We start from the raw sequence: 12,715 nt of genomic DNA, 5'->3' as shown, positions 1-12,715 counted from the left end.
GCTTTCCTGGGCTGCAGCTTGGACAAGCTTGCATTAAACACTGACTCCCCATTATCCACTCCCATTCAGTCCCTGGCAACTGCCATTTTACTGTCTCCATGAATTTGACTCCTCGAAGTACCTCATGTAAATTGCATCAGACAGTACTTGTCCTTTTGTCACTGGCTTTCAGCCCAGTCTCTTCAAGGTTTACTCATTTTGTAGCATGTGTCTGAATTTCCTTTCTTTTTTTCTTTTTAAATTTTTTAGAGACAGGGTCTTGGTCTGTTGCTGGACTACAGTGGCATGACCATAGCTCACTGCAATCTCATACTCCTGGGCTCAAGGGAGCTTCCCACCTCAGTCTCCCTAGTAGCTGGAACTGTAGGTGTGCACCACTATGCCTGGCTAAGTTTTTTTATTTTTCGAGGTCTCGCTATGTTGCCCCAGGCTGGTCTTGAACTCCTGGCTTCAGGTGATCCTCCACCTTGGCCTCCCAAAGTGCTGGGATTGCAGGCGTAAGGCACTGCACCTGACTAGAATTTCCTTTCTTTTTAAGGCTGACTTATATTTCATTATATGTACACACTATATTGCTTATCCATTTATCCATCTGGATACTACATTGCCTCTGCCCTTTGGCCATTGAGAATGATGTTGCCAAGAGCATGGGTGTATAAATATCTGTTAGTTTCTGCTCTCAGTTGTGTAGGGTATATACCTAGAAGTGGAATTGCTGGATCATATGGCAGTTCTGATTTTACCTTTTTGAGGAGCTGCCATACTGTTTTTCCATGACTGCACCATTTTACATTCCCCCAAGGGCACATGAGGTTCCACTTTGCCCACATTAGCTAGCATATCTTTTTGAGTGCTTGTATGTGAACTGTACAGTGGTTTTCAAAGCATTGTTGGTTGCTTAAATCTTTCTGGCAGCAAAATCCAGGGAAGTTCTCTTTGTAGAATTTACAAGGTCTGCATTACTTTATTTTCCTGGTTTTCTTCCTACCATTCTTGGACTCTCTCTTCATTTTCTTCCGGGCCATTTTCACATTTTATTCTCCAGCCTTTCTTACTTTCCACACTACCCCTTGGATGGTCTCTACTTACATGGCTAAACTTATCAGGTATGTGCAATGATGCTCATACCTACTTCTAACCCTGATTTTCTGTTGAGTTCCAGTGCTTCCCAGGCATCTTCACTTGTGCTCATTCTGCCCTCAAAGCAGTTAGGACCCTGGTAATATAGAGTTTAAACGCTAGTGAGCTTGAATCCTGATACTGCCAAATATTAGTTATTTGCTTTCTGAGCCTCAGTTTCCTGGCTTACATAGGGGAAGGATAACAGTTATTTTAAAGATTAAATGATAGTTCATATAATGTTTCTATTACGGTATACATTGCTCATAGTTAACAAGTCTAGCTGTTATCACTACTACTCTTTGTATAAATTCTCCCTCTGTTTTATAAATTTTTAAAAATTGTCACGAGATTACGTATTCAAAAGGTACTGCCAATTTTAATTTTAAATTTTTTAGAGACAGAGTCTTGCTCTGTCGCCTGGTCTGGTGTGCAGTGGTACAATCATAGCTCGTTGCAACCTGCAATCCTGGGTTCAAGATATCTCCTGCTACAGCCTCCCAGTAGCTAGGACAATGGGTGTGAGCCATTGTGCCTAGGTTAAAAAAATTTTTTTTTTTGTACACATAAAGTCTTACTGTGTTGCCCAGGGTGGTCTAAAACTCCAGACTTCCCAAAGTACTGGATTACAGGCATGAACTACCACACCTGGCCAAGGTAGTGTTATTTTTATTAATCTCGTATATCATTACAGTATTCTTTTTAAAAAGCTGGTACCTATATGCAAGTGTATCAGCAGTAGATGAATGGACCGCTTTCCCTATGTTCCCCTCCCAGTATTAATTAGTTTGAATTATTTGTCATTTGTTTACTGATTCACTGGATATAAGGAATACCTTATGGATTTTCGTTAAGAAAATTAATGAAAAATTAATAAGCTAAATATTAATCAAATGTTGGCTTGCATTTTGTTTTCTTCTTGACTGACTGTTGGATCACTGAGTTTCTAGTTCTTTGGTTCCCACTAGGTTTTGTGTAAGCGTAAGAATTATCCTCTGGTGTTTTGAGTTTACTCCTCTCCCTGTTTTGGAAGGAATTCCTCTTTTGTTTTAATCGTGTACTTTATATCATTGCTCTTCTATTGTCTGGATCTTATCCTCCCCCCAACCTCGTTATTGAGAGCTGTACTTACAGTGAGCCCCTAAAAATAAATTTTATATTTGGTAAGTTTATTACAATATGCTAACAGTTAATTTCTTTTCTTTTTTTTTTTTTTTTTTGAGACGGAGTTTCGCTGTTGTTACCCAGGCTGGAGTGCAATGGCACGATCTCGGCTCACCGCAACCTCTACCTCCTGGGTTCAAACAATTCTCCTGCCTCAGCCTCCGGAGTAGCTGAGACTACAGGCGCGCACCACCATACCCAGCTAATTTTTGTATTTTTAGTAGAGATGGGGTTTCACTTTGTTGACCAGGATGGTCTCGATCTCTTGACCTCGTGATCCACCCACCTCGGCCTCCCAAAGTGCTGGGATTACAGGCGTGAGCCACCACACCCGGCACTAACAGTTAATTTCTTAGAGTTAGTGTCATCAGCTATAAATGGAGTTATGGGAAATAAATGAAAATTATTCAACTAATATTTCAGTGCCTATGAAGTACCAGGCTCAAAAATGTTAAGAACTGCAAGGCACTTTTGAGGTCCTCTGTAATAGTAGCAGCCGTTGTGATACTTCCATATGTACCGTAATCTTTACTTTTAATAGTTTGGGAGGCAGTAGCATGATGCAAATAGAGTGGCATTTTTGTGTCCTGTCCTAGCCACTTCCCTACTGTGTTACCTCGTCAGTTACTGTCTCTCCAACTCAGATTATTTGTAAAACATGGTCTGACTTACCATGTAAGATTGTGAGGGTCAAATGTAAATGTGTGTGTACATTTGGTAAAGCAAAGTGCTAAAACCCTTACAAATCACTCTTTTCTTAGCACCTTCCTTTGCAAATATAGATTGCATTATTCTTTTATAACAGCTTTATTAAGACATAACTCATCCAATTAAAGCATACAATTTAATGTTTTTTAGTATATTCATAGAGTTGTGCAACTGTCATCGCAATCACTTAGAATATTTTCATTATTCCACAAGAAACCCTCTACCCGTTAGTAGTCACTTTTCATTTTTCTCTCATCCCACTAGACCTAGGCAACCACTACTGTACTTCCTGCTCCTATAGATTTGCCTATTCTGGGCATTTCATATAAATGGAATTATGCAAATGTGGTTTGTTTTTTTTTTTTGAGACTAGCTTTTTTCTCCTTAGCCATGTTTTCAAGACTTATCTGTGTAACATATATCAGTACTTCATTTCTTTCTTTTGCAAAATAGTACTCATATGAGGAATATTACCTTCTATTTATTAATCAGTTGATATTTGGATGTTTCTAAGTTTTGGCTTTTATGAATAATGCTGCTGTGAACATTTATGTACAGATTTTTCTGTGAAAGTGTTTTCATTTCTCTTGGATACATACCTAGGAATAGAATTGTTGGGTCATGGAGCTCTGTGTTTATCCTTTTGAGAAACTGCCAGACTATTCTCCAAAGTGTCTACAACATTTTACATTACTTACCCCAGCAGCGTGTAAGGATTTTGATTTTGCCACATCCATGCCAACCAGCATATTTGTTTTTTGAGACAGAGTCTGTCACCCAGGCTGGAGTGCAGTGGCTCAGTCACAGCTCACTGCCTGATAGCCTTGATCTCCTGGGCTGAAGTGATCGTCCCACTTCAGCCCCCTAAGTAGCTGGGACCACAGGTGTATGCCACCTCGTCTGGCTAGTTTTTTTTGAGTTTTTTTTTGCTGATGTTGAGACAAGGTTTCACTATGTTGTCCAGGCTGGTCTTGAACTCCTGGGCTCAGGCGATCCTCTTGCCATGGCTTCCCAAAGTGCTGGGATTACAGGTGTGAGTTACCATGCTCAGCCCTTCCTATCCCTTCCCATACCCGCTTCCTTTTTAAAATGGGGTCTCTCTGTATTGTCCAGGCTGGATTGGGACTTCTCGGTTCAAGCAGTCCTCTGCCTTAGCCTCTCTAGTAGCTGGGGCTGAGATGAGCCATTTCGCTTACCTCATTTGCCCTTTTTTTTGGAGGCAGAGTCTTACTCTGTCACCCAGGCTGGAGTACACTAGTACAATCTCAGCCCACTGCAACCTCTGCCACCTGGGTTTAAGCAATTCTTGTGCCTCAGCCTCCTGAGTAGCTGGGATTACAGGTGTGCACCACCACATCTCTAATTTTTGTATTTTTAGTAGAGTCAGGGTTTTGCAGTGTTGGTCAGGCTGGTCTCAGAACTCCTGGCCTCAAGCATTCCACCCACCTCGGTTTCCTAAAATGCTGAGATTACAGCAGTCTACTGTGCCTGGCCTCACTTGCCAATTTTAAAATTGGGTTGTTTGTCTTTATTACTGAGTTGTAGGAGTTTCTTTTCTATTCTGTATTCCTGTCTTTTGAGACGGTGATTCACTGTGTCATATGTCTGGAGTGCAGTGGTGCGATCACTGCTTTCTGCAGCCTCGACTTCCTGGGCTTATGTGGTTTTCCCACCTCAGCTTCCTGAGTAGCTGGGACTACAGGTGTACACTACCTTGCCTGATTTTTTTTGTATTTTTTTGTAGAAACAGGGTTTTAGAGGGAGATGGGTACTGGAAATTAAAGAATAAAAGGTTGAGCAGGCTGTTTGAAGAGAAACTTTGCCATATTTCACAACTGTGTTGCCCATGCTTTCTCAAACTCCTGGGCTCAAATGGTTTGCCCGCCTCGGCCTTCCAAAATGCTGGGACTACAGGCGTGAGCCACTGTGCCCAACCTTGTGTATAAATCTTTATCAGATATATGATTTGTCAATATTCCATTCTTTGAGTTTCCTTTTCACTTCTTGATGGTGTTATTATTGAAGGACGAAGACTGTTAATTTGAAGTGCAATTTATCTTATTTTTTTTTTGTCTCCTGTTTTTGGTGTCATATCTAAGAAAGTTTTGCCTAACCATGGCCACAAAGATTTACTCCTGTGTTTTTTTCTAAGAGTTTTGATTACCTCATTTTTCATGACTATATTTCATTGGATGGATAAAATAACCTTGGTGCAGATGAGATCATTGTTGTTTATTGTTGGATATTTAGGAGCCATGTATTTGTGGATGACTTGGATTGTTTGTTCTGTGGTGTTCCCCACAGTGTCATCTTCCTCTATATTTAGACATTTCTCTTTTTCTATTATAAGCTCTTTGAACATTATTATATACGACTTTGTGCTCAGTATAAACACCTTAGAATCAACTCACAGAAGTAGAATAATTGGATCAAAGAGTATGTAGATTTTAATACCTTTTGTTGTCTGTGGCCAGAAAAATTACCCCAGTTACTATTTTACCAGCAACTCCAGTCAGTTTTATGTTAATACATTTTAAAACTTCTTATTAGGGGAAAATTTGACCATGCAGAAATTGAACAGTATGATGAAACTAGCAGTTATCCTGCTCCAACAACCATATACCCAAGGCCAGTTAACTTCCCTGTTTCCCACTTCTCTTCTTTATTATTACTATTTTAAAACTGTATTGAATTATAATAGAAATACGGAAAAGTACATAGATTTTCACAAGCTGAAATCTATCTGGGCAAGCAGGCCCCAGATATCTCCTTGTGTCTGCTTCCAGCCATGCCCTCTCTAGGGGCAGCCGGTATTCTAACAGCTAACAGCACTGATTAGTTTTGCCCAGTTTTGTTTTTTAATTAATTAGAGTCTTACAGTAGGTACTCTTGTGTCTTTCTTTTGCCATTGTTTGTGAGATTACACAAATCATTGCATGCAGTTGATTATTTGTTATTGTTCATACACAACATTTTGTTATATGAGATTGTTCTGTTGTTGATGGATATTGGATAGATGGTAGTTTGGGGCTGTTCCAGATAGTGCTACTCTGAACATTCAGTTTGTGTCTTCTGGTCAACAACATTTCTGTTGTTCATTATACCTAATGGTGAAATTGCTAGGGCATAGTGAGTGTATGTATAGTGGTGGCATCTGCTAAAGTGACTGTACCAAATTAGGCTTCCATCAGCAGTGTGTGGAAGTTCCACTGACTCTGGATCCTCTCCAGTATTTCATACTTTTCATCTTTTTCATTTTAGCCCTGCTGGTAGCTGTGTAGTGATGTCTTACGGCAATTTTTGTTTATAATAGTGAAGTCAAGCGCCTTTTCATACATTTACTTGTCATTTGGATATCCTTTTTTATGAAAGGTATATTTAAGCCTTTTATTTTTTTCTATTTTTTCTGTTTGTATTACTTTTCTGTTTTTTTGCTGCATAATAAATTATCCCCAAACTTAGTGGATTAAAACAGCAATAAACATTATCTTGCAATTTCTGGGGGTCAGAAACTTGGGAGTGGCATGGTTTGGTTGCTTCTGGCTTGGGTGTGATTAGCCCTTTGAAGGCTTCATGGATCCGCTGGAGGATCTGTTCTAAGGTGACTCATTTGTGTGCCTGGCAAGTAGGTTCTGGCCTCAGGTCTTTTTCACATCAGTTTTTGCCAGGGATGTCTGAATTTACTGTTCTCAGGAAATGGTGACTGACTTCCCACTGAGAGAGTGATTCAAGAGAAAGAGCCCCAAGTGGAAGCTATCATTTTTATGACCTAGCCTTGGAAGTCACACAGCATCTAGTTTTGCCATGTTCTGTTTGTTAGAAGAGAGGCACATTGTGGCATTTTAAAAAAGTGACAGGGTCTCACTCTATCACCCAGGCTGGAGTGCAATGGTGCAGTCACAGCTCACTGCAGCCTTGACCTTCCTGGCTCAAGGGATCCTCCGACCTCAGCCTCCTGAGTAGCTGGGCCCACAGGCGCACACCACTACACCTGGCTAAGTTTTGTATTTTTTGTAGTTGGGGTTTTGCCATGTTTCCCGGGCCGGTCTCAAGCTCCTGGGTTCGAGCATTCCTCCCACCTTGGCCTCCCAAAGTGCTGGGGATTATAGGCATGAGCCACTGTGCCCAGGCAAGATTTATTTTAAAACAACACTTGGTAGGATTTTTTTAATGTTGGATAGACACCTCTTGTCAGATGTATATATTATGAATATCTTCTGTGGGTCATATACCTATTCTGTGGGTCATCATTGCGTCTTTTGAGGTAAAGAAGTTCTATTAATTTTTCCTTGAATAGTCAGTTCTGTCCATTATATTTTGAAGATATTCAAATAATTATTGTATCTTCCGTAAATATGTCAGTATATGTCCTCAGAGAATAAGGACTCTGGTTTTGACTATAGGAACCACAAAGCCTCACATCTTAAAAATAAAATGAACACAACAGTTGCTTGATATTATCTAATACTTAGACTTGAAACCTCTAGTTATTTTATGTGATAATTTTTCTAATTTTGGCAGTGGCAGATCAGGATCCAAATTAGAGCTACTTTTTTTTTTTTTTCTTTTTTAATCTGTGGATTCCTCATTTTTTGCTCTTCTCTCACCATGCCTTCCATTTGTGGGAGGACTGGGCTGTTTGTTTCGTGGTATTCCCCACAGTGTTGTGTAGCTTCTGTTTCTGTGCACTGGTAATTGGATCTTGAGGAAGTTTCTCTTGGGGAATAAACTGGTGGACTCTCACTTTAAAACTTTATTTTTATTTTTATTTTTGAGACAAAGTCTCACTCTTATGGAAGCTGGAGTGCAGTGGCATGATTTCGGCTTACTACAACCTCCGCCTCCTGGGTTCAAGCAATTCTCTTGCCTTAGCCTCCCTAGTAGCTGGGATGACAGGCACATGCCACCACACCTAGCTAATTTTTGTACTTCTAGTGGAGACAGGGTTTCACCATGTTGGCCAGACTAGTCTTGAACTCCAGACCTGGTAATCCGCCCACCTCAGCCTCCCAAAGTTCTGGGATTGTAGGTGTGTGCCACTGTGCCTGGCCTAAAACTTTTGTCTGAAAACGGTGTTGCTTCTTTGGTTGTGATCTGTCTCTGGAGGTTGAATGTGGAGCTAAGCTGAAATTTTTAAGGACTTCCAACCTAAATCACATTGAAATTCATTCAGACTAGAGCTATTCTATACTTAAAAGGTAATAGTGTTCATTTGGAAGGCACTTCCACCCCCTCCCTCTTGTGTGTGTATGGGAGGCCAGTGGCAGTCTGGTCATCTTGCATGTATCACGCCCTCGCTGGCAGTTCAGAATGTTGTGGGGATTGTCAGCATGGATTTTGCTGTTGTTAAGTAGACTTTTCATATTTATTGTCTACTTGTGTTCTCCTTGTGCTGTCTTCTAGCTTTTCTTCTTTTGTTGCCGGTTTTGGAGTTGTGATGAACAATATATTAAGGGTTAGCGCCTCAAAATTCTTAAGTTCTTTTTAGATAACATTGAATTTGTAGTGTGCGCTAGTCTTTTCTTTTTAATTTTTTTCTCTTCGTTTTAATTTTTTTTTCTTGTTGCTTGAAAAATGATCTTGTTGCATCTGTCTTTCTTTTCTAACAGAAATTTTTATGTTGAAAAATTAGTGGAATAAAGTACAATGTGATTAACCCTGCACACTGAAGAAGTAAACAGATTATTATTATTTCAAGACAGAGTCTCTGTTGTCCAGGCCAGATTGCAGTGGCACGATCTCGGCCAATGCAACCTCCACCTTCCAGGTTCAAACAATTCTCATGCCTCATCTGCGCTCCGCACCCCCGGCCCCCGGCCAAGTAGCTGGGATTGCAGGTGTGTACCACCACACCTGGATGATTTTTGAAATTTTAGTAGAGATGGGGTTTCAACATGTTGGCCAGGCTGGTCTTGAGCTCCTGGTCTCCAGTGATTTGCCTCCCAAAGTGCTGGGATATTTTATATTCTTAATACCTCTTAGATGAAACTCGTCACATTTCAAGTCCTCAAAAGCCTTACGTGCCTACCATAGTAGAGAGCATATATCAGAATTATTATCATTATTGTTCATACTCACATGGGAGTTTCGGGGGCACTGACCAAGAACCCGAGTAAACAATGGCTTGAAGGGGCCAGAGGAGCCTGGGGAGATGAATTAGGAAGTTGTGTCCAAAGGGTATCTTACAAGATCTTTATTGATGAATGCACACTCCAGTTTACCTTATTCCAGGCCATGGCAAAAGATGCAGAGAAGGGAAAGTACAAGGCAGAACTGACAATGTTTCAGTGAATTGGATTGGAAGGGAAACGAGGAGCCAGGCCTGGTTTCCAGGCTGCTTGTCACAACTCGGGTGTGCCTTTTACTGAGGTGGGAAGGGCATGGTGAAGAAGAGGCTTGGTTGGGTGGGCAGCGTGTGATGGAGAGCAGCACCTCCATTTTGGAGATTAAATATGATGTGCTTGTGAGATATCCAAAGGGAAAATGTTTGCCAGTCGTTGGGTTACCTGTGTTTGAAATGCCTTGATGGTTGTTTTGGTATTATAAATTTGAACTTTAGTTGTGTTTATGGAGAGGAAAATTTTAAACACCCATGGAAATGGCTTCGTTCATTCAACAAAACTTGTCTTGATTCTTCCAGGGCTTTGTTTTAGTTGCTGGGGAAACAGTACAAATAAAACAAATGTGAATTTGCTTCGGGCAAATGTGGTGCCCTCAGGAGAGTGTGCTAGGTCCACAGCCTGACCTCTGCAGGAGCCTCTGCATTATCAGTGGGACAGAAGGAAGGAAGAAAGGAGAGGAGCAGCCTTCCAACTAGGGAGACTGAAAAGTGGCCAGTGAGAAAACAAGGAGCGTGTGACATCAGAGAAGCCAGGCCAGGAGAGTGTTCTAATGAGGAGGGTCTTCCTGGGGACTGCCTTGCATGCTGCTGAGAGTGAGGTGAAAGTGAGGACAGAAGAGTTTCACTTGGATTTAGCCCCATCTGGAGGTCGTCAGTGACTTGTTGTGAATGACTTGAAAGAGCAGTTTGAGCTGAGTGGTAGAGAAATCGAAGACTGGAATGAGGTAAAGAGGAAATGCTATCAGACAAAGGACTCTTTTTCTTTTTTTAAAATAACCCCTACAAATCATTGAGAACACCAGCCCAGTAGAAAAGTGGACAAAGGATATAAACAGACAGTTGGCAGAAAAGTGAAGTATAAATGGCTCCTAAATATATGAACAGTGCCCAACCTCGCTCATAAGAGAAAAGAAAATGCATTGTTAAGCAGGTGTGTGGAAACAGGCCTTCACACATCACTGGGGAAATATGGGTAGGGCTGACCTCCGAGGAGAGCCATTTGGCCATGTACCTAATTAGAGGCACACATTCTTTGATCCAGCAGATCCACTTCTAGAAATGCTGGCATATTTTTGTAATAGCAAAAATTGAAAGCTAAATGGTCATCAGTGGTGGCCTGGTTAAATCAGCAGTAAAACAAAGGAACCTCTATACCAGGTAAAGCATATTCCTGAAGAGAGTAGAAATTGTTTTTTTCTTATTATGCTATAAGTCAAGTTCTTTGAGACTTAGTTTTTTTCCATTACAATTTTTAAAGATGAGAAACATGCAGGTGGGTTTGGTAAAGGCCACACAACGTGTATAGAAAGCTGCCTTTGAAAAGAGCTGTTTCACTCAAGTCAGTAGGCTAAATTCCCTTCTCCAAATACCTGCTAGGAGTCTTTTGAGTGGACTCTTTCCTATTTCATGTATATACTGGGTTTTACACCACAGGAAAGGGTATCTTACAAGATCTTTGTGGATGAATGCATACTCCAGTTTACCTTATTGCAGCTAAAAGTAACTGCACCTCCTATCAAGAGAGCATCATGTTTTACTTGGTTTGGCTCTTCGACAAAGTAAGCAAGCTCTTGATGCAATTCGAGAGCCCCGGAAGCAGCAGTGGGGATTCTACTATAACGTCTAGTGTAGGAAGATTTTCATGGTCAAGTTTTTGTTGGGGGAAAGGAACAGTCCAAACCTTTGTGAGCTGTGTGTTCTCATCCCAGCTACATGCACCTGGCTGTACAGACCTTTTTGCAGTTTGGCTTTCTTTGGAGATAGCAACATGTTTTTACATGTGGACTAGAGCAAAAATGAAAAACTAGGCACATGCCAGTAGACAAATCAGCCTCCTAGCAGAGCACATGGACATTGTACAACTTTACATTCTCTGTCATTGGGGTCTTGTTTAAATTTACTTAATTTCTTAAGATTTTGTTTAAACTGGTATTTATAATTTTTTTCTTTGAGTATCTTGGTTTCACTTATTTGTTCTTTTCTATTCTTATATGTATAGGAATGAAGAATTTTAGGATTTGAAGTGTCTTCAATAATCATTTAGTCTAAACCTCTCATTTACAGATAAGAAAACAAGCTGAGAGAGATGTGGTGACTTGCTCAAATAGTGACAGAACTTCTCGGCCATCTGGAGGGGTCATATGAAACCTTTACATCATCAGTTTGAGGTACCTCCCATAATTTTAAGGGGTATGTGGCTTTAATTACTACTGCTTGAATGAAGAATATTAATTTATATGCTGCACTATTTCGTTTAGAATCATGGACACAATCGAGTTGAACTCTTTTACATTTTTTGGTTGAGAAAGTTGAGACCTGGAAGATGGAAATTTATTCATCCAATATTATAGGCCATAAACATTTATTCTGTGCTTAGATTTTTAAAAATTGAATTATTATTTTACTTATTTAGAGATACAGAGTCTTGCTATGTGTGTGCTTAGTTTTAATGTGAGTCAGAGCAGTGCTATCTAGTAGAACTTTGTATTAGGTTGGTACAAAAGTAATTGTGGGTTTTGCAATTAAAAATAATGACAAAAACCGTGATTAATTTTGCACCAACCTAATGTAAATAGTTAAAATTAATTTAAAATTCAGTTGCCAGGGGAGTGGGGTGGAGCAACAACAAAAAGCTAGGTCTTTTGCCTTACTAGCCATGCTTCAGGTGCTCAGTAACTGTGTGTGCTATAGAATCGGACAGCTCGGGTGTAGAGTGTTTACCTTTCTTGTTAATCTTTTTTTTAAGAAATGTTAGTGGTGGAGACCAAGGCACACAAGTATGACTAGAATTGCCAGGTACACATTTGAAAGTTTAGGTTGAAAACTGGGAGTAAAGACGTAACTCTTGGAGCTTGAGACAGAGCTGCAACTGGTTCTGGCCTGAGCCTTTTCTTTATGTTTTATTCTTTTTTTTTCTTTTTTTTTTGGGGGGACACTGATAAGAACCTGTATGAGATTGTTTCTCCCCCCTCCCCCTCGCCATGATGTAGATATCTTGTTTTGTCAGTTTATTAGGTTGGTGCAAAAGTAATTGTGGTTTTTGCCATTACTTGTACTTGCAAAAACCACAATTACTTTTGCACCAACTTAATAAAAATCCCAACCTTTAGCTTGAGTTCTCCCAGGCTCAAGCAATTTTCTTACCTCAGCCTCCTGAATAGCTGGGACTGTAGGTGTGCACCACCATGCCTGACTGATTTTTATATTTTTAGTAGAGATGGGGTCTTGCTATTTTGCACAGGCTGTTCTCTTGGCTTCAAGTGATCCTCCTGCTTCAGCCTCCCAAGGTGTTAGGGATTATGGGCATGAACTACTGCACCCAGCCCCTTATACTTAAAAAAAAGTTTTTTTCGTTTTTTTTTTTTTTTTTTTGAGGTGGAGTCT

The 12,715-nt window shown here is 40.3% G+C and overlaps 1 protein-coding gene across 15 annotated transcripts in view; it reads left to right on the top strand.

Moving 5' to 3' along the window:
- The window catches only part of PPP6R3 (protein phosphatase 6 regulatory subunit 3), a 153,480-nt gene that overhangs the window by 28,631 nt on the left and 112,134 nt on the right, over nt 1-12,715 (top strand). For 13 of the 15 annotated variants that reach the window (XM_012452975.3, XM_021669709.2, XM_012452967.3 and 10 more), the window contains exon 2: nt 11,396-11,521. The gene's annotated coding sequence lies outside the window, so the exon portion shown is untranslated. The remainder of the gene's footprint in view (nt 1-11,395; nt 11,522-12,715) is intronic. The other 2 variants (XM_012452960.3, XM_064364660.1) reach the window with 1 other exon arrangement.

This window comes from Aotus nancymaae, unplaced genomic scaffold, assembly GCF_030222135.1.
Source record: "Aotus nancymaae isolate 86718 unplaced genomic scaffold, 86718_ANA_hifiasm-v0.15.2.pri h1tg000059l, whole genome shotgun sequence".
Lineage (NCBI taxonomy): Eukaryota > Metazoa > Chordata > Mammalia > Primates > Aotidae > Aotus > Aotus nancymaae.
This window is presented reverse-complemented; position numbering and strand designations above follow the sequence as displayed.